Below are 22871 nucleotides of genomic sequence, written 5' to 3'. Positions count from 1 at the left end.
AAGCTTTTTGGCTTCTATCTAGTGACTATTATCTTCATCTGGGCCACACTGGCAGGTCTGGACAAAAAAAAAAAATCAAATGAAATGGCTCCATAACCATTCTATAAAATTTTACCACCTGCAACTAAAAGACAGGGAGTTATTCACATTTTCCGCCACTCTTGGAGGAGAGCTATGATGGCCACCTCCACCCTACTCCCAGAGTCAAAATGATACTAGAAGAGTGAAAGGAGAATATTTTGAAGGAAAAGTCTTGATTTTAAAATTTACAATGCTAGATCAAGTTTAAGATTAAATGCATGACCTTAACAAGTTAAAAAATATTACAACCTTTTAATTATAAACATCATGTACATATCTAAGTTACTAGAGCAAAAATAATTTTACTTTTTTGTGTGTGTGGTTGTTTGACAGTCTTTCTCCCCTAATAGATGTTTGTTCAATGAGACCAAGGACTATATCCCCAAATCTAAAAGTTGCTTAATAAGTTATTATTGGATAAATGAATGAATTATTGGCATGAAATGTAATGACTTCCTAGAAGTTATTTAAATAGCAACTTGAAAATATTTCAGTCTTGTGCATTAACACTTTGACCAATTCAGTTTTCAAGAGAACTTAACAAGACTTCAATTAGAGATTAGAAATACATAGATGTTCATTTCTGAGTTGATTCTGTGGCCATAGATGCAATTCTTTTTTTTTTTTTTTTCTGGAGGCTCTGTAAACTGCACAATTTGCCAGGTTGGATACCTTCTTGTTTCCAAATTGTATAATATACCTGTCTCAGAGGAAGTTGTCAGATTTAAATTTCAGAAATGTTATCCTTGTAACTAGAACTCCAGAATATATTTACCTTAAAACATTTAAAATTATTTGCTCATGAATTCCATCAGTTGAATGACAGATGCCATTGTGTTAGTCATGGTTCTCCAGAGAAACAGAACCAATAGGAGATATTGGGGGGGGGGGGGGTGGGAAGGGAAGGGGAGAAGGAGGGAGAGGGTAAATATTCATGACAATTACAGTCCTTGTTTCTGTAACTGGTCACATGGTTGTAGCTGCTATAACTACTTATTCCACTATTCATTCTGTATTCCATTTGCCCTCAGCAAGTACCCCAGCTGGTCATGGTTCTTTACCTGGTCGGGGTGACCTAAATCTTCGTTCCTGAAGGGTCTGGGCTATTAGTAGCCCTGCCTGGATTGGGTTGTTTTAGTTTTCCATTGACTTTAATCACAGGGCATCCTAAAACTAAGAGAAGCTCTAAGGGATCTCCTGTATTCCAGACATTCTCTTCCTTACTTCCATTATGGAATAGTAGTCCAATTTCCCCTTGGTAGTGAGGATCAGTCACCCCAGCCAGCAAAGTAACCCCTTTGCCTGTTGATTCAGACATGTGAGGAGTTCAAAGGGGCCAGGTGGCAGTCGTAACTTTCAGTTCAATGGAATCATTGTAGCATTCCTCCTTTTTGGAACTAAGACTCTAGGTCAACAGAGCATAAGGTTGTGGGAACAGGAAACAGAAACTTTGTGACTGGGTCAGTAGGGGTAATAGTAAGAGGCGCCACTCCCATTTCCACCCCTTAATCCCTGAACCTGTGAATCCTGGCTACGAGAGAAATAGAATCATATGTTAGATATTGCTTCAGAGCATATACTGCCTTCTAGAGAACCATAACCCAGCCCTGCGAGATATTGCCACCTAGTTGATGCTGTAACTGAATCTTCAGAAGGTCATTCCACCATTCTATCTAGCCAGCTGCTTCAGGATAGTGGGGAACATGATAAGACCAGTGAATTCCCTGAGCATGGGCCCATTGCCACACTTATTTTGCTGTGAAGTGAGTTCCCTGATCTGAAGCAATGCTGTGTGGAATACCATGATGGTGGATAAGGCATTTTGTAAATGCACAGATGGTATTTTGGCAGAAGCATTGTGTGCAGGGAAGGCAAATCCACATCCAGTGGATGTTTCTATTCCATTAGGAACAAAACACTACCCCCTCCATGATGGAAGCAGTCCAGTGTAATCAACCTGCCACCAGGTAACTGGCTGATCACCCCAGGGAATGGTGCCATATCTGGAACTCAGTGTTGTTCTCTGCTGCTGGCAGATTGGGCACTCAGCAGTGGCCATAGCTAGGTTGGCCTTGATGAGTGGAAGTCCATATTGTTGAGTCCATGCATAACCTCCATCCCTGCCACCATGGCCACTTTGTTCATGAGCCAATTAGGCAAAGACAGGGATGGCTGGAGAAAGAGGCTGACTAGTATCAACAGAACAGGTCATTCTATCCACTTAATTATTAAAATCCTCTTCTGCTGAAGTCACCCTTTGGTGAGCATTCACATGGAACACAAATGTCTTCACTTTTTCACTCATTTAGAGAGGTCTATCCACATACCTCTTCCCCAAATTTTCTTGTTACCAATTCTGTTCTTTCCAACTCCCTGACCATCTAGCAAAACCATTGGCCACAGCCAGTGAATCAATATGTAATTACATATCTGGCAATCTTTCTTTCCAAGCAAAGTGAACAGCCAGGTGCACTGCTCAAATTCTGTCCACTGGGAGAATTTCCCTTCACCACTGTCCTTCAGGGATGTCCCAGAGAGGGGCTGTAGTACTTCAGCTTCCCACTTTTGGTTGGTACCTGCATATCGTGCAGAACTATCCGTAAACCAGGTCCATGTATTCTCTTCTTTTGTCGACTGATTGTAGGGAATTCCTCGTGAGACCTCAGTTACAGGCTGGGAGAAATAAGTCAGTATAGCAGGAGTGGAAACTATGGGAAGTTAGGCACTTCTTTTTGTAACTTACCTGTACCTTCAGGGCCTGCTGAAACTTGATCACATATGTACCACTTCCATGTAAATGATGGAGTGCTGCAGTGCATGCCCAATTTTACAGTGTGGTGGGTCAGATAAAACCCAGTAGCAGGCCAAGAGCTATTCCTCAGAAGGGGAGTAGTCATCTGCAGAGGATGGCAGAATTTTGCTCCAAAATCACAAGGGCCTGCCAAAGGATCCAAACACCATAGCTATCTGCCACTGCCACTTCAAGTGCCATTGGATCTGCTGGATGATATGGTCCAAGTGGCAGAGCAACTTGCACAGCAGCCTGGACCTGTTTCAGAGCCTTTTCTTGTTCTGGGCCCCATTCAAAACTAGCAGCTTTTTGGGTCACCTGAAAATTGGGCCAGAATAACAAATCCAAATATGGGATATGTTGCCTCCAAAATCCAGAGGCCAATTAGGCGTTGTGCCTTGTTTTTGGTTGTAGGAAGAGCCAGATTCAACAACTTATCCTTCACCTTAGAAGTGATATCTTGACATGCCCCATACCACTGGACCCCTAGAAATTTTACTGAAGCCCCTGAACTTTTGTTAGATTTATTTCTCACCCTCTGGCATGCAACTATCTTACTCAGCCTTTTAATTCCATTTAGGCCTTCAATAGATTAGATGAGGCCCACCCACACTAGGGAAGGCAATCTTCTTTACTCAGTCTATTGATTCATATGTTAATCTCATCCAGAAACACCCTCACACACACCCCTAGAATATTATTTGACCAAATATCTGGGCACCCTGTGACCCAGTCAAGTTGACACATAAAATTAACCATTCACAGCCATCTTGTTATTTTCATAAATATTGTCCTTAATATTCGTAAAATAGATTTAATTCAGGGCCTCATCATTTCCCACTTAAACTAATGGAACAAGCTTACAACTAATCTCATGACCTCCAACTTCTCCTTCCTTGCATTCATCTCCTAAACTCCTACCAAAATTATATTGCTTTTTAATAGCACAGATCAATAGTGTTTTCCACCCCCATTGCTTTGCCAGAGCACTGTAGCAACCTCCAGTGGTTCTCCTAAGCTGCGGGATTCAGTACAACCTCAGTGGTATGGGCATGAGGAAGTCTTATCATCATCTTCTACTCCACTTCTCCTCATGGGAATGCCTACTTATTTTTCTGATGATAAATCAGTGCAATACAATATAGTAACTATTAGGATGAACCGTACGAAATTGCCATTATTGTAGGTAAAAAATGGTAAATTGGCCAAATATGATGCCGGTTAACTCAATAATATAAAAGAAGTATACTTGAAAGTTCTCAAGAGTGCTTGTCTCATCCATCTCAGTTTACCCAGTGGCCAGCATGATTTTTGGCACATTGCAGGCCCTAAGGAAATGTTTACTAAACTAATGAATCATTTTTATATTAAAGAACATTCAAGAAGTGAAAACTTTAGAGTATGTAGTGAATTTTCATTGTCTTAGATTTTACTCTGACTTTATATGCTTGATTTTACCTTTTTTAAAAAATTAGAACAATCTTCAAAGATCCAAGTTAAAAAAGCAATTATTCCTAGAGTTAAGAAGTATTTCTAGTTTATCTATATGTTTAAAAATGTTCTTAGTCTGAATGGAAGAAAAACAGAGAATATCCTTAATTTAGTTTTGAGCTAAATTTTACTCCAAACAGTCACTTGAAAAGGAATCCACTGCTTGTGGCCAAAAACTCCCTTTTGAAAATATCACTTGGGGTTTGTTGGGATTTTTGAGTGACTTTTTTCTGGCTTCAGAAAAATGCTAAAAATATAACTTATTGAACTCATGGGAAAAGTGAACCATTATGATCAGATAGAGCCTGTTCAATCCATGAATGCACTGGAAACATTTTCTAATTTGACAGGAAATAGAAAGTTTTTCAGTGGAGGATCTCTCGGGGTAATTATAATCTACTTATAGAATTGAAGACCTGGTGGGGACTTTGGGAGACCAATTTATCTACTCTCTCTCTTCCAGCAGTACAATGTTAAAGCATCCCCAACAAGTAAGAATCTATCCTATTTTTAAAAAGTATGTAAAAATGTGGAAATTTTAAATCGTAAGCCACTTATAGATGTAAATAAATAGTATATCCCCCACAGGGATTGCCAGTACTGTAATTAATCTAACACATGAAGTGCCTGGGACATAATAAGTGGTCAATAGTTATTGGCTATAATTATTTTTGTATACTCAAGATAACCAGAAAAAAAATAAGCATCTTCCTGAGACTAAAATATTAGCTTCTCTTAATTAAAATAAACAAAGTGTGTCTACTTATCTCTGTAATTATTTTGGAACTGGCTGGTACACATGAAACACTAGAAGACATGAGCTATAGAGCCCCTAGTAGATGTGGGTTTAAATTTGAACTCCCCTAAATTTCTTCTTCTTAAAATGAGGACAGTCATACAAACCTACGTTGCAGGAATGTTGTGGAGATTAAATATATTATTTGTAAAATGTTTTGTACAGTGCCTGCCCATTGTGGGTCCTTCACAAGCAATTCCTATTAATAGTACTAGGACTCAGCTTAAGCGTTCACACGCGTTGCTGGAGAGTGAATGATGAATGGAGTGTACAGTCAGTCTGTGAAGTGATAAGCAGGACTCCACAGGACACGTCTTATTTCTTACACTGTTCCTTCAGAAACAGGATGTTCACAAATCAAAATCACAAAATCGCAAAGCTAGATATTCCTCCATTTGAAGGGAGAGGCAACTGTATCAGTGGGTCACAGACAGCTAATCCTCTGAATCACCTAGGGAACCTTCTAAAAGTACAGAGTCTTAACACGAAGTCAGACCTAGAAAATCAGCATCCCTGGGGTGGGGAGAAGAGGGAAGGACTCTTGTATTAAAAAAAAAAAAAAAGCAACAAAAAACAACCTAGGTGATTCCCATGGTAAGTCAGTGAGATGACCTCTCTATTCCCTTCAAGATTTAGATTCTGTGATTCTAATCACACCTTCTAAGTGAGTCAGAGCTCAGAATATTATGCAAAATGAGGTATTTTGTGGTTTCCTGTCTTTAGATTATGGTAGAGGGAAGTATCACATAATAGGCATTATCTGATAAATTAATGGAGAGTTGCTATAACAGAAAAGTGAAAAATTGTCTCATTAAACCCTTAAGCTTTAGATCCCTAAAGTTCTGGCAAATAAAGTGAACAAAGCAGACTGGATGTTAACATGATGGATATGTTCCATGCCCTAAAAAAACCCTGACCAAAAAAGGAGAAATACCCAGAGAATACTCAAGCAAACCGCAGTCAAGGGAGCGACAGAGAATTGAGCTGAAGTTCATAACAGAGACACTTTGTTTTACCTCATAAGTGAGCAACTGCAGTCTTAAGGCTGAATCAATAAAGAAAAAGAACAAGGCTTCATAGAACCAGAGTGATATTTTCTATAGAATTATGGGGCATGATTGCTGTCTGAGGCCCATGTGGTCAAGGAAAATGTTGCTAAATTAGAGTTCACAAACATACTTGATTCAATCAGAAGAAGAAATCTCATACCAATTTTGCAATATGTCCCAGACTAATGCAGCAGATCATGACCCGCAGGATAAATCACTCTTCTACGGACTAAAAGAAAACTTTTATATTTCCAGCACTGTGTCTGGCTTCCAGAAGGAAACTAGTGTTTATCATGGCTTTCAGAATCCAGAAAGTTCTCAATGAAGTCTCCTCACTCTGGGAAGGAAATGAGAGGGTTGCCTTTCTCTCCTGAATTGATACAGAGAGAACTAAGAACTGGGCAATTGATGATGCCAGCCCTCAGAAATATTTGCCTACTGCATTGACATTCATGGAGTCACTTCCTTTGCACCTAGGGTGGTGCTGGTCACACTGTGCACTAACCTTGGGAGTAAGCAGGGAGGGGACTCTGAAGACCTCAAGTCTCAGCAAAACAGTAGATCCACACCATGCTTTCAACTAGTTGTATAATTTTTAAAAAATTCTCATTAATTTACATAATCCTAGATTTCCAGCTACAGGGGTGTTAACACACTTTGGAAAGGACAAGTACCCATGTAGGGCTGTCTCCAGGACTCTAATCAGAAAGGCCAATCAGTCACAAGGTGGAGAGGAATCTGATTCTTAAGTGTCTGATTCTGGGTATAGCTCTGTTTTCTGGCTCTAAAACTGTACACTATCTCTTCACTAGAAAACATTCTCCTGTCACTTGCTAATTCACATCATGATGACCTGCATCAGGGTTGGTAAAGTTGGGGTCTGGAGGCTAGCACTGACATATCTACAGGAAGGTGTTCTCAAGGGCTCCATATCCTGTCCTGTTTTTAACTCTCTGTAATGAATTAACCTATTCACCCCTTGTGTAGATGACACAGAAAAGGAAATGATCAGGTTTTATAACTATTTATAGCTTTCTGATTCATTCTTGGTCTCAGAGATCTGTGGGTGTTTACTACAGCTTAGCAACTTTCTTTCATAAAGTAATGCCCAGTAAACCTCTTCTGGGACTGCAGCCAGGTACAAATGGTCTCATAGTCCTGTTTTGCATCAGTGCAGTTGACTGCCTTCAGAGAAAGTAAGGACCCTGCGAAGAGAAATTCCTCCCCAAGAGCTAACTAGGAACTGGAAAGGATTCTTGATTGCTAATGAATATTTTCAGTTTCAGCTCCTACATTCAGGGCTGTGTTTAAGGAGGCCCACTTAATGGAAGAAGTTAAGTCTAGCTGTAGAGGGATTTGGGGGAAAATGAACCAAGCTTCTCGCTTTCCCTGAATGTCACATCTGTGGCCACAAGTCAAGAGGGAAAACCCGGCTTCCTCCGAGCTCTGTCTTCGGAAAAAGGCACTGAGGTTTAACGTAGTCCCAAAGCACTTGAATCAGCAGTTCTAGCAGTATTTCCTCTGTACGATGAAATTAAGATAGTTGTCTTATAGGCTTTCCCCACTTTCTCTTTCTTTTTCACACTTACACTGCATCCCCTTGTTTCACTGCACTTCCCTCATCTGCTTCTTAGCCCATTCCTTTTTTTTCCCTCCCTCATCCTTAAAGAACTTCTCAGATGAGGTGCAGATGGGGAAGGTAGAAAAAACACACTCATCTGACTTAAAAGCCAGATGGGAAACAAGTAGAGTCAGGGATTTCTGTTTGTTGGTTCTGTAAACTAAAAATCTCTAAACATGTTAGGGAATCATGGTTGCAGAAACCTAGTCAAGTTGTCCCAGGGGCCGGCCTGGTGGAGTGGTGGTTAAGTTCGCAGGTTCTGCTTCTCGGCGGCCCTGGGTTCGCTGGTTGGGATGCCGGGTGCTGACATGGCACCACTTGGCATGCCATGCTGTGGTAGGCGTCCCACATATAAAGTAGAGGAAGATGGGCATGGATGTTAGCTCAGGGCCAGCCTTCCTCAGCAAAAAAGAGGAGGACTGTCAGTAGTTAGCTCAGGGCTAATCTTCCTCAAAAAAAAAAAAAGTTGTCCCAACAAGCTCATTGATGCCATCTTCCAAAGTCTGCCTTTAGTTTGAGATCAGTTTGGGGTGGGGCTTGGTGGTCAGCTGCAATTAACTTGAGGTACCACTAACTGGGTCAATAGGAGGCCTGGCAGGTCGAGTGGTAAAGAGCTGGGTAAGCAGGAGTCCCCAAGGTGATACTGCATAGACTTGTGAAAACCCAATGTTTTCCATACAAATGGAAGAAAAATCAGTTGGAAACAATCTGTTAGATTTTCCCAGCATGCATGAGGATTTCAGTGGAGGTTGAGTCTTGACTGTTGGCAAATTGCACAGAATTCTTGGGTCAGAACTAGCATCCTACGATGATCTGTGACAAGATTTTACTGAGTGAAGGACAAGTTGGTGTTTGAATTACAATAGAGCACATGACTAATTGACCCAGAGCTTGCATTCTACCAACATAAAGAACATCCTCTCCTTTTATCCCACCTTTCTTCACCCCCAGCAGGAGTTTTTGCATCCACAGAAAAGCAGGAGAATTTGGGAGGCAGGGGAAGGAGGGAAAAGTTTTCTGGGGTCTGAGCCACAGCAGAAGAAAGAAACTGAGGAAAATGGAAGGATGGTATAGCATCTGTCCCCTGTCTGGCTCTTAGAACAGGGTTTGAGCCTGGGTAATGGTGTGGACATGGTGCTTGTCCTCCGTCACTCTTTGAACTGAGGAAAAGGAGAAAGCCAGTGGGCAAAGGAGCTGTGTTTTGGGATAGATTTTGTGAAAAGTACACCAAGTTATAGAGAAGACTGCTCCCCTTGTGGAGCCCAGGATGAGTGTGGTGCCTCGAAGCTTGTCAGCTTTGGGAGACCTGGAGAAGTGCCTTTGTCATGGGCCTTGATGTTCCTACAATATCAGGATTACAGTGATACTCCTTTGCATGACCCTCCAGACTGTGGATGTGGATACTGAGGGAAAGTGCCGCAGATCCAAGACAGACGCATGTGAAGTACACCCTTTGATTGGTGCTCACAATTAACTGTGAGAGATTTTGAGGAGTTGAAATCCTGCTACCAAGTGTAAGGATGTAGTAATTTGGAAATTTCTGATGATGCTTGATATATGCCTGTTAGGAAAATTGGAAATGCCCTTTACATGACTCTGTGTGTGTGTGTGTGTGTGTGTGTGTGTGTACATGCATGTGTGTGTGTGTGTGTTTGTTGAAGATAGGCAGGATTTAATATCTGGTACAATTACATACAGTGAGGGACATATTTATTTTATATTAGTACATCTTCTTCCTGGCTTTCCCTTCCCTATATAATTTTTTTTAGCCTTTTTTAATCTTTGGTGATTAAGAATTGATGGAGACTAGGTCTAATTATGGCATTGTAGACTGTAGAGCATATTTTTCACCAAAATTCATTTTAGGAAAAACATTCTAGCCCCAGAGATATTTCCATGTTTTTCTCCCCTAAGCTTGTAATTGAAATACTCTTGTTTTGCTTTAGATAGTTTACTCCTTTTTCGGGTAAAATAAAAGCATATAAATTATAAGACATTTGAAATTATGGAAGTTTAGAAAGAAGGAAAAATATCACAAATCATATACTGTCATGGGCCCCTAATAGAAACCAGTCCTTGCAGGGTCAGAGAAATGGAGTCCAGTCCACTTGTAGATGAGAACCAAAGTTGCCCCTCAGTTTGTTAATAGCAGAAACAGGATTAAAGCAGGATTCCAGCCTGTTTCCAACTACATTTTAATAGTGGCCTTCTGGAGACAATGTCTTTGCTTTTGTTATCTGGGCATGGAGAGCATCTACCCTTGGGAATTTCAGACCACGAAATTGGGAGGGCAAAGCAGGAGACTGTTGGAGAACCACTGTAAGTTTACTGGGGCCCTGCTGCGATTTGGGACAGGACAACAGGCTACCCTGCGAGGTGTATATTCTGGAACCCCAAACCATACATTTCTGCCCCCTTTTTCCATGGACAAAAGGTGATAGTTCTATTCTGTCTACCACATTCAGTCCAAAGAAAAATATCAGAAAAATTAATTTATACCAATCTAAATGTAATACCACTCCCAGAGACTGTTGCATTTTAAAGAGGGACTGAAGATATAAGTCAAGGGAATTAATTTCTAATTGTGAAGTTTCCAGTATCACTAAATAAGATAGGAAACATCGACAGAAGGGCCATGGTGTTATATTACAGTGAAGCGGTAACTATCTGAGAAGATATCCCTCATGTTGAGTCCAGGGCAGTCTTCAGGCATTCTAAATCCGACATGAGTCTTACTGTACAAGTTCAGAGCACTCCCATGGATTTATTTCGGAGACTAGGAATAAGCCCAAGAATGACTTGACTAGATTGAAATATTCATTTATTCACTCAATACACATTCATTGAGCATGTACTGTATGTAAAGCCCAATCTCAGACTTTGGAGGAAATAAAAAGATGTTAAAATTTTATTTCCTGGACTTAAGGGGTCTTCATTCTAGTAAAGGACAAAAAACATATGCACAAATAAGTTTAACACAAGGTGAAAAGTGGTGTCGTGAGAAAGGTTCTGTTTTTTTCAAAGATTAGAAGGTGCTAGAACATCTTATAAGTAGAAGAAAAGATGTCAGTGGAGAGGGGATGACTAAAGAGTCAAGGCAAAGAGATTTCTTGAGAAAGTGATGCCCCTAGAGTGAATGTGGTGGGATCAACTTTGCAGAGGGGCTGGGAAAGAGACATAAAAGGAGGAAAGAGTTTGTGTGTGTGAGAAATACTGAGAAAATGTAAGTTGAAAAGGAAGAAAGTATGGGAGGTTTATATTGAGTGCCCTTGGTCCACAGTAAGTAGGATGAGAAGCTGTTAATTGAGAGTGAATATGACAGCAGTGATGTTGGGGCTTGGTAGAGGGAAAGGTTTAAGTAAGTGTCCTGAGACCTTGCATTCATTAAAGACAGGCCCTTCTCAGGTAGCAGGGAGGGCCCAGGTGGGTCACGTTGCATGGTTTTGCTGTGGATCCATTCAGCCCAGGTTCATGACTTTATTCTAAGGTTGAAAGCAAGCTCCAAAAGAGTGGAGGGGACTTTAACCTAATGGGGTTTGGCAAAGAAGGCACACGTGGAGGAGAGAAAGAAAAGAATCAAGAATGCCAGTAAGAATATCACTAAAAGGATGAACCATGGGGTTTGGGTAGGAGAAGACGTGAAACTGGAAGAGTCAGAGGATCTGAGAGGGCACCATACAGGTGCCTCTCCTTGACACTGATCCAATCTCTTGCTAGTGATCTCCTCCACTCTGCCCTAGGGGTGAATGCCCATAAAGCTAACTTCTTCCATAGGAGAGGAGATGAGTGAGTGTGGCAACAAGGCTCCAAAGGGCAGAATATTAATAATGCAGTGGCAGATTTTGAATGCAGCTTGACTACCTGTAGATATAATTCATGGAAATAAAAAAACTTTTATCTTTCCCCACTTAAATTTTTAAAAATGTAAACACTGCAAAGCAAAAACACACATTATATAACTCATATTGTTAAAAAATACAGAAAAGATGATAAAATAAATAAAAACACTTAGGAACAATGAGGCAGTTTACAAACTCTTAACTGCCATCAATCGTTATTGAATTTTGCCCTATTTTCCCTGGGCTTGTGTAGATTTTTTTTTCTCTTCACCTTGAATCTTTATACGTAGAATTGAAAACCATTCCGGAATTGAAAAAACCTATACCAGGAGTCAATATATGTTTGGCCTTTATTTTGCTTTATGCTTTAACTTCCCTGAAATGGGGATTTTTTTTTTTTACTCTTGATTGGTTTTTTCTTTGTGTTCCAAAATGAGGAAGAAACTGTTTTTCTCTATTGCCACTTCTGAAAGAGAGCTGGTGAAATCACTAAGTAAAACCCCATCTTCTCCCCAGTCGAGATTTTCTGGTTACTTTTTTCTTCTTGGAAAGAACATACTTCTGTTCCCATCTCCCAGTCAACATCCTTTAGTGGTTATCTCATTGACATGAGATAACCTTCACATGAGATAAGCTTCACATGAATGAATGAATTACAACATGGAATTTTGGTTGTAAAGTTAGACTTACCAGAACATGACTTTTAAGGAGAGAATTCACCAAGTTTTTAAGGCAGAGCTTAAGTCCCAGGTAGATTTGTCCTGGTGGACGAATCCCTTCCACAGCCATGGGCCATTTAGGATCAAAGGCTCTGGGGCCACCTAGGACAGAACCTCTGAGTATTGCCCTGGTTTAACAATGGCATCCTCCCACTGCCAGCTCCTGCTTTTGACAGCTCTGCCATGCTGGGCCTCATGCTGGGCCTCTCTGAGATCTCCTCTGTTTCACATACCCTCAGTGCTCAAGAGTCATTGATTATGCGGGTGACATTTAAAGGAAAATAAGCTTTTAAACAAATTCATTTAAAATAGTCAATAAAAAAGGATAAGGATCATTAGTGAAACAATGGCTTTTTCCTGGGAAGTAGCAGACAGCCCCAAGCTTGGATCCGGGTGTCCTCACTCACTCTGAGAACCTAGGCTGGGTGCCAGGCTAATGGGAAGTCCATCAGCAGCTCATTCGCTTTTCTTCCCAGTGCTACCTTTGGAGGGAAAACTGAGTGAAGCACCGAGCATGCCAGCTCTTTAGATGGAAATCTCTTTGAGGGGAGGGAGGCAAGGAAGGACGTTGTGCCCCAGTCTTTGCTCCCCTCTTTTGGTCTCAGAGCAGGAATCACCTCACCGTGGGGTGCCTTCCCAGGTGGATGGGATTGGTATTGTGGTAAAGACTCTTCCAGAAAGTGGCTGGCTTTCTCCAGGGCCCTGACCTGGGATCTGCTGAAGTTGGAGGGCTGGGGCACTGAAGGTTTAGAGTTGGGTTTCAGGTCAGGAAAGGTATAGAATAGCCATGGCAGGAGGCTGCAGTGTGTCTAGAGCAGTGTCTCAACCCTGTCTGCATTTTAGAATCAACTCACGTGCTTTTGAGAAAACGCCAATGACCGGGCCTGTCCCAGACTACTGAGTTAGTATCTTGGGAGAGGAGTCCAAGCACTAGCATTTTTTCAACAGCTTGGTCTCTTCAGTCCTTCCCTCTTATTTCTGGCCTGCAGCCTACTGACCCATCTCTCTCCAGATGCCTCAGAACAAGTGGAGGTTAATCCTTATTTGGGATGTAGCCATTAATGCCCTAGATGTTCTTAAGACTATTTCCCTTTGTTTCATTGTGAGCCTCCGTCCATCAGTTATTGAGCGTCATTTGATTAACTATTCAGTTTTCACAGATCGATGTATTTTTTATTTCAAGGTGGGAAACATCATGGTTAAAAGCACAGGCTCAGAAGGCATCCTGCAGGGTTCCAATTCCAACTCCACCACTACTAGCTTTGTGATCTTAGGTAAATTACTTAATCTCTCAGTGCTTAAGTAACTATACAAGATTGGTAATAATAGTATCTTCCTTTAGTTCATATGTGTGTGGTGTGTGTGTGTATTTAATGAATTACTGTATCTAAAGTGCTTAGAGGAGCTCCTGACATAGTGATTGCTCAATAAATGTTGGGTGGTTTTGGGTTTTTTTAATCACTTTGCAACCAAGCCTCATTGGTTAGAAGTAAGAGCTCACATTTAATAACTACTTTATCTTACTCAGAGAAGCATTACAATTAAAACATCTTATATCTTCTGAGAAGCACAATTTTTCCCCTCAATTATGCACAGCAAACATTATATCTTAAGTGTATCCCTTTTTGCAACTTAAATCCAAATACATTCAATATGAATTTAATTTCCTAGGAAGGTTTGCAAGGCAATTGATGTAGGGAAGATAACTTGGCACAAGGAAGTGGCCAGGCTGATGTGACTCAGTGTAGATCAGCATGGGATATAGAATGCCAAGTGTTATGGGTTGTATTGCATCCTACCCAAAACAAGGTATGTTGAAGTCCAAACCGCCATTACCTCAGAATGTGACCTTATTTGGAAACAGGGTCGTTGCAGATGTAATTAGTTAAGATGAGGTCATACCAGAGTAGGGTGGACCCCCAATCCAATAGGACTGATGTCCTTATAAGAAGATGGCCATGTATGAAGACACAGACACACGGGGAGGACACCATGTGATGACAAAGACAGAGACTGGAGTTGTGAAGCTGCAAGCCAAGGAACGTGAAAGACTGCCAATAAATCTCTGCAAGGATTCCCCTACAGATTTCAGATGGAGCACAGCCTGGTTGACAACTTGGTTTTGGACTTCTAGCCTCCAGAAATGTGAGAATAAATTTCTGTTATCTTAAGCCACCTAGCTGTGGTACTTTGTTACGGCTGCCCTACAAAACTAATGCATCAAGGAAAGCAGAAGAATCAGGAGGAAATAGAAACCTAGCATGAAAAAAGGGGAAGAGGGTCTGGACAGCACTTGAGCAAACATTACCCAGTCACTTGCAACAAGAGTTTTAGCTGGTGAGGAATTAATACTGGAAGGATACTGCAGTGACATCTACACATCATCTGTGCTCTGGGTATACTTATAACTATGTGTAAACTGTTAGAGCTCTAAACAATTTTTAGTCATAATGTAAGTTCACAGATACTTGATGGAGCCTTTGTTATCGGTACTATTATTACCCCATTTTACAGGTGAGAAAACTTAGGCACTGGGAGGTTAAGTAAGGTCGTGTGGCTACTAAGTGGCAGAGCCAGGAGTCGAGCTCCAGGGTTCATGCTCCTGATCACAGCTGTCCTTCAACATTAGTGAAAAGAGCAGCTTTGGAAGGGGAGAAGCAATTACCCAATCGCTTGTCTGTGGAATTGGGAAGGGGCAGTCCATCTGGCTCCTCTTGGGAGTGGGAGGTGAAGGCACCAGAGTCAAGGAAGACAATGAGATGGACTCCATCAGTTTTCCACCAGCTGTGAGAGACTCCTAAACAGGAAAGGCATAGAAGTAAAAGCAGTTCCCAGTGACAGTGATATTGGGTTTTTGAAAACTTTGTTCTATTGAAAAATAAAAAGATGCTTCAGACTTTCTATAGCATAGTTGATTGAACTTTTTTTTTTTTCTGATTGATAATCAAATGCCTGAAACAGAACTCACTGTAATCACAAAAGGTACTACTTATAGTACCTCTATAGATGGAGTTCCACAAACACAGGGATTCTGGTCAATTCTATTTGTGTTATCCCCATAAAAATGTGTAGTACATTTGTAATAGTGCATGTTGTATTACTGTGGCAAGAAAACCTTCCATTTTTGATTTGGTGTCTATATGAGCTGACTCCTTCACTTATACATGTATGTATATGTCTGGTGGTGAGAAGAATTTTTCACGGAGCACCTTCTAACTTTGAACATTTCAAACACTTTTTCTCCTCTGCTATCCATATCCTCTGGTGCTGGACATGGTAGGACACATTCATATTGTAATACAACCTCTAGCCCTGTCTCTTCATGTCATGAACAGGTAAATTGGCACAGTGGGTAGTAGGCACATCCCTAGAGGCCGTTCCTATAATAGCTTAACTATAAACAAAAGAGATTTCAAACCTCATAATGTATACTACTAAACCTAAATGAAATGTATTTCCAGTGTAATTTCCCCTTAGTCCAGTGTTTGTCAACCTTTTTTCATTTATTGCCTTTCTCCAAGGAACATCCTTAGACATGTTTTTCCTAATTGCCACCCTCCCCATGAAATTTTAAGACCGAGGATATATTGTATATATGCTTATGTAATGTATATAGATGTGCTTTATACTTAAAAAGAGTAGTATATTTGCCTCTGTTGGGAACAGTAGCACCCCCATTGAGGAAGCATGCCTTAGCCAAATCTCCCCAAATGTTTATGCCATTCTAATGCCACTCAGCTCAAGGGGGAAATGTGACAGAGGGGAAATGGGAAAGGAGAAAAACACGTGACCGTATGAACACATTGAGTGGGACCCTCCCAGTGCCTTGGAAGGCAGCAGTTTAAGTAAGGAGCCCCAAGCTTACCCTCCTTTTTCTTCACAGTTAATACACCTCTGCCAACACGATGTGACTTTTGTGGCATGACAAATAAGAAAATCACAGGGAAAAATCAGAGTATGCTCTCCTTTCAGAAAACTGGGCAAATGTCTTAATATCTTTCTTATCCCTCAGAAACATATCTGCTCACTCCAGGTCAAAAAGGCAAAGACACACTAATAAAATTCCACAGAAAAGACTGGGAAAAATCTTCAGATAAACTAGTCTCTCCTATTACATCGAAATCGAGGGACTCCTCAGGCATAGTAACAATTGATTTTGTAATATAACTGTGTATTTTTTAAAGATAGAGTTTTATTGTAAAGTGTTCATTGATTTTGCAATGATGATTGAAAACATTTAAAATAATTGAAATACTAAAACAGTTGTCTATATATTACACTAATTATTGGTTTTGAAAAACAAACAAATTCATTTTAAAAATGTTTTAAGTCTTGACAAGTAATAAGAAAGTATTCAAACTATAACCAGTATGTGTAAATATGGGACATTTGGTACTGTGGTACTACAAGTAGAATTTCCTGATTTCCACATTTCTTCATGCTTTTAAGGAAAAGTGAATTTGAAGGTTGTATATACTGATATTACTGTGATCATAAAATGTTGTGTTTTGAGCGTCAGTAGGGACTCAGATAGCTGGTTATTTAATCTCCCTCAGGCTGTGAAACGCTGCTTGATGCGCTGTTTGCTAGTCGTGGAGCCTGAGAATATTGACTTCAATGTAAAGGATCATTCAACATGTTTTTACAGACTTAAAATAGAAAGACAGGTTTTACTTTTTTCCCATGTAGGAGAGAGTGGAACATTTTAAAATTGAGAAACTTAAAAAGAATTCCAAGATAAAAGAAAGTGAGACTTGAAATTTCTAAGTAGTTCTGGGTCTTTTAGTCACAGTCCCCAAGTCATTTCTCATCAGGTGCTTTTATCTTTGGTAAATTGTGCCCCTGCTTATATGAGAAGAAATCTTATTTACAGTATTTAGGAATACAAGAGTTTAATTTAGAAAATTGATAGTAATTATCAAATAACACTTAGTACAGAGTATGCCCATAATAAACAGCGCCATGTGCTATTGTCGTTGAAATGTGAGAGTTGTTCTTCAGAGCAAGGTAGCTTCCCTAAGCCACAGCTTCCTCTTCTGTAAAGGGTGGTAATAAGATATTTTTCAAAAAGGTTTTTATACGGATTAAATGAGATAATACGTTACAACAGTTTAGAACTTGTCCTGTGCCTTGCAAGTATGAAGAATTGTTGCCATTATTATTGTTGTTATGAGTTGGGGTATCAGGAAAAACACAGAACTTCTTGCCCAAGCTCTTCTGATTGCTGCGTGGTGGTCTACTTGTCTGTTATCATCCTCATTTTTTAAATACAGGGATTCTCAGGATTTGCTTTGACTACACTGTACATAATTGTCTATTAATTGTATTGTGATGGTACTCTATTAAAATTTCCTGTTTACTTGTCTGTGTCCACTCCTAGACTATAAGCCAGAAAGGCAGCTTGTCCATCTCATCATTTACCACTCTACCCCTATGTCTAGCATATGTGACTTAGCACCCAGTAGGTGCACAGTTATGTGTTGAATGAATACAAGAATAGATGGTGATGGTGTCATGATAGATAGTTATACACTTGGATTTCCTTAGGTAAAATGTTTTTCCCATGTGGTTTTAAAACCTGCCTCAGTTGTGACCTGAGGCCTCCATGACTCATTCAGCCTGCCAACCAAAAACACCAGGAGTGCTAATTACTGTAAAAGGCAATGTCTTCAGAAAGAAAAGTTGTCTACCTACAGTAACTAAACAGAAACCACCTACCATCTAATTTCATGTTGGCCCATGAACCACCAAAGAGCAGGAATTTTCCATCCCCATCTAAAAAGATTGCTATTTAACAAGTGGCCTAAATCACTTTGGAAGGGGTTCGGATTAAAGCAAAGGAAATGATCTACCATATACTCATTAAGGCTTTCTTGAGTCTACAGTGTGCTAGGTTCGCTGTAGGTTGCAAGAGAAATGGAAGCCCCCTGCCCCTGTCCTCAAAGAATTTGCTACCACGTCAAGGAGATAAGTCCATACTACAGAAGGGAGGATTATTTCAAGGTCTCAAGGGACAACAAGTGTACAACTTATTGGCTCTTGGCTGGTGACTTCTGGGGATGGTTCTCCTGGAGAAAATACAATAACTCTGTTGATTAAAAAAAAATTTAGTCTTAGAATTAAGAATTACTTAGTTTTTTGTTTTTTTTTCCTTTTTTGATGAAGATTAGCCCTGAGCTAACATCTGCTGCCAATCCTCCTCTTTTTGCTGAGGAAGACTGGCCCTGAGCTAACATCCATGCCCATCTTCCTCTACTTTATATGTGGGGTGCCTACCACAACATGGCTTGCCCAGTGGTGCCATGTCTGCACCCAGGATCCGAACTGACGAACCCTGGGCCACCAAAACAGAATGTGCGAACTTAACTGCTGCACCACTGGGCCGGCCCCAAGAATTACTTAATTCTTAATTTTATTTGTATGGATAAAACATAAAAGGGTTGGAATGACTTCAGATGAAAGAGCCTAATAAACTTCCTATATTAGGCTTTGTTCAGATTTTTGTTTCTTCTGTATAGCACGGTAGCTATATGGCCCAAGGTCCTTTCTGTTCCTCTGTGGGTGTAACAGTTCATAACATAACGCTGGCTTCGGGAAGCTGATGGAAGCTTCATTTGGTCAGAACTTGAGGTGGGGGAATATGGAACTGGTCCTCTCACGCCCTCCAGTCCTTTCTTTCCCTGTGATGTTATCTCTTCCCTGTTGGAGCAGGACAGGGTAAGGCAGGTGGAAGCAACAGAGAGCAGCGTGGCCAGGCTAGAACAGATTGGCAAGGTAAGGGGGGCTGGGAGCTACTGAGTGGGGACACCACTGTGGGGGTTAAAGGCCTGGAACAAGGTAGATTCTGGGAACACTGAGACAATGATGGGGACAGCATGGATACGTGAAGATAGAGTGATGAGTAATTCAAATTCAAGGCTAGATTAAAAGCAAAGTGTTCAGTAGGACTGTCTTATAGCAACTGGATTAGAGCTAGGCTTGAGCATTTTCCTTGAGCTGGTCTCCTTCTCATAAATGAAATGTTTAGATGAAACAGCGGCTAGGGGCCTCCTACATGGCCTGGCCCCACTCAGGCTTAAAGGGACCCATCCCTGTTGGGATTTGCATTGCCTCTATATCAGTTAGGACTGCTTTCTTCATCATTTCTGCCTTCATGGTTACAAGATGGATGCTTTAGCTCTGGACATCACATCCATGTTCATTCAAGAGAGTAGTGTCAACAGATGTTCTCTAATGTCTTGTTGCCAGAATGATATCAGGTAATTCCTGGGGGAGCCTAGCAAGGAAGACTGTGAAATACACTATTTAGCTTTTGCATCCTTTCAAATAGAATCAGTAGAGAGCTGGATTTGGGTGAGGGGGACCAACATATGATGTCTGTCACTGGATCTGAAACACTCCTCTCCGCTTGCTCCCTTCCCACCCCACCCCTCATCACAATTTTTTCGAAAAAGGAGAGAACACTCAGGGATGTTTCCAGTGGAAATAGTAATCAAACTCAATCAAGTCCTCATGTTACACCTACAATCTGCCCAGATACCCAGGAACCTGTTTCTCTTGTTTTATCACCTTTCAGTCTTGTAGCAGGTATCATTCCTCTCAGCCACCTCTGACCTCAGCTGCAGCCATGGTGGACAGTTCTATGCATGTCATTAACCTTCCACCTCAGACACCCACCATAAACCTCTCCACTTTCCTGCCCCAGGGTTTTCAGCAAACCCAAAGGAAGTTGTTGGCCTGCACATGTGAGCAGCCCAAAGTGCAGGAGGGTTTATTTTCCTGGAGATAACCCTCTTCCAGGAGTAGATGGGAGTCAGTAGACAAATGCCCCGACCTTCTGCACTCGAGCAAACAATGCCTCTTGGGAGGCATTCTACATGCTGCTTTTGAGGGTCCCAGTCGGTTGCCCACAGTGGAGACCAGCCCAGTAAATCCCTCTTTCCTGGTTTTTCTTCCTCTGCCGAACTCTCCCTTTTCTCCTACTCCTGCTTCCTGGGATCACACATGAGCATATGATGAGACCTGTGCCCACGTCCCTCATCTCAGGCCCTGCTTTGGGGGAAACCCAAACTAAGCAAATCTCTTCATTGAAACTCCTTGACAATTTTTGCCTTTTGGCATTTCCACAGGATCCTTCTGTTTACACACTCGCTTTAAGAGGGAAGCTGGGCTTGATTTCTCTACAGAAACTAAATATCTAGATGTGTGAACTATAATCCATTATACAATGTAAACATACATGTTTTTCTTTTTTTTAATATTTAACTATTCTTTTTAAAGATTGGCCCTGAGCTATCATCTGTTGCCAATCTTCCTCTTTTTTCTTCTCCCCAAAGCCCCCCAGTACATAGTTATATATTCTCGTTGTAGGTCCTTCTAGTTCTGCTATGTAGGACACCGCCTCAGCCTGGCTTGGTGAGCAGTGCTAGGTCCCCACCCAGGATCGGAACTGGCAAAACCCCGGGCTGCCGAAGCGGAACGCATGAACTTAACCACTCGGCCACGGGGCCAGCCTCACCATATGTTTTTCTGTTGAAAAAGAGAAACAAATATATCAGAGCGTGTTCTTCTCTCAGAATCCCTCATTAGACCCAGATATTGACTGATTATTGTAAATATGTGTCCAGGGGAATCAGCAATAGCATAGAAACTTACAGTGTAGTCAGTGTGCCAAAGTACCAGGTCCAGTAGTGTGAGCTGAGGATCCACAATTGAGCAGACACCATTCTGCTCTCAAATCACTCATGGAGTGGAGGTGGGGTGTGGGGAAGGTCAGGTCAACAATGATCTATGTAGTATGTGCTATAAAAATCCACATATCTTGGTGACTGATGAAATGGAAGATGGGAACAAAAAAGACAAAGGGATCTTGGATGACTCCAAGCTTCCCAGCCTGGGTGACTGGGTGGATGGGACATTGTTAATCAAGACAGAAAATATAAGGGCAATCGCAGATTTGAAGAGAAAGACGACGTGTTGAGTCTTAAGTATCTGTAAGTCATTCAGAAGGAGATATCTAGTAGACAGAGACATGGGTCTTGACGTAAGGAAAGAGATCAGGGTTGGAAGGTAGATTTGGAAGTCACTGATGCATAAAGTTGATACTATGGAAATAAATTAGATCAGCAGGAAAAGAAAACAAAAGCAAGTGGATGATTAACTCCAGGAAACAGCAGGACTAATAAACAGGTTAAGAAACAGGAACCAGCCTTGAGATAAAGGAGAATTGACCACAGAAGCAGGAGAAGAATCAGATGGGAGTATTTTGCAATTCTTAAAATCCAAGGGAGGATGCTTAAGGAGACGTTGCAATTTATAGTGCCTGATGCTATGCTATAGAGCGGTCAGGTGGGATGGATAAAGACAAGGAGCTTCAGCATTAACGACCTCAGAGATAGCAATTTCAGTAGAGAGGCAGACAAAGGACAGCTGGTACATTATTTTACTCACCTCAACCTGTGTCTCATTAACAGCCATGCATGTAGGGCACCGACCTTACCTTTTAGAGGCTCTAGTTAGAATGTCAGCTTCTTCTGACAACCGAAAGCATATTTCCTCATTTTCACTTTTTCCTTCTCCCTTCTGCTCCTCAAACATATTGGGATTTATCTTCCTTCTGTGTGAAGTTTTACTCTGTCCTCCCGAACATTTCTGTTTGCCATATAGAAGATGCTGCTCTTTCTCGGCTTATTTGCATAGCAAGTTCTGGTAAAAAGTACTCTCTGCTCTTATCTGAACAGAAGCTCTCTGAGCTGGTGGATAGCTTCTAATTTGTATTAATGAACTTTGCAAATAGCACCCCCATCGGACCATCACTCCACCAACAAGGCCCTGTGGCATACGCCAGATGATCTGGTGGAAAACATTTTAGGGGGCTGGCCTGGTGGCACAGTGGTTAAGTGCACACGTTCCACTTGGGCGGCCTGTGGTTCACCCGTTCGGATCCCTGGTGCAGACATGGCAAAGCTTGTTAAGCCATGCTGTGGTAGGTGTCCCACATATAAAGTAGAGGAAGATGGGCATGGATGTTAGCTCAGGGCCAGTCTTCCTCAGCAAAAAGAGGAGGATTGGCAGCAGATGTTAGCTCAGGGCTAATCTTCCTCAAAATAAAAAAGAAAAGAAAACAATTTAATTGAAAAGAAAAATTGGTAGAAACCCAGAACTGGTTATAAAACCATATTTCCAGTCACTTATTTTGCATCCTCTCAGGCAATGATGCTTACTTTACTTTATAATGACAAGTCATATAAAGAAGCTAGTCCTGCATCTTGGAGAGGATTTGTTAAATGCAGAAAAATTACCCCCCAAAATGGAAAATTTTTTTTACAAAATGGCATGGGACACCCATACGATCAGAAGTACATTGTGAGGTGAAGCACAATACGGGTCCCGGCAAGCTATTTAGCCCTGAGGCAGTAAACACTGAGCGGGATTAGAAAAATGCCTCATGTGGTGTGAGCTGATTGCGTGATTGGAGGCCTTAA

At 41.2% G+C, this 22871-nt stretch overlaps 1 pseudogene; it reads right to left on the bottom strand.

The window, feature by feature from the left end:
* Positions 1 to 1478: 1478 nt before the first annotated feature.
* On the bottom strand, positions 1479 to 21984 carry LOC139081873 (uncharacterized; annotated as a pseudogene).
* Between the last annotated feature and the right edge of the window lie 887 nt (positions 21985 to 22871).

The sequence above is a fragment of the Equus przewalskii genome, chromosome 2 (assembly GCF_037783145.1).
Source record: "Equus przewalskii isolate Varuska chromosome 2, EquPr2, whole genome shotgun sequence".
Taxonomy (NCBI): Eukaryota; Metazoa; Chordata; class Mammalia; order Perissodactyla; family Equidae; genus Equus; species Equus przewalskii.
Note: the sequence above shows the minus strand (reverse complement) of the source record. Positions and strands in the feature narration are given on the sequence as shown.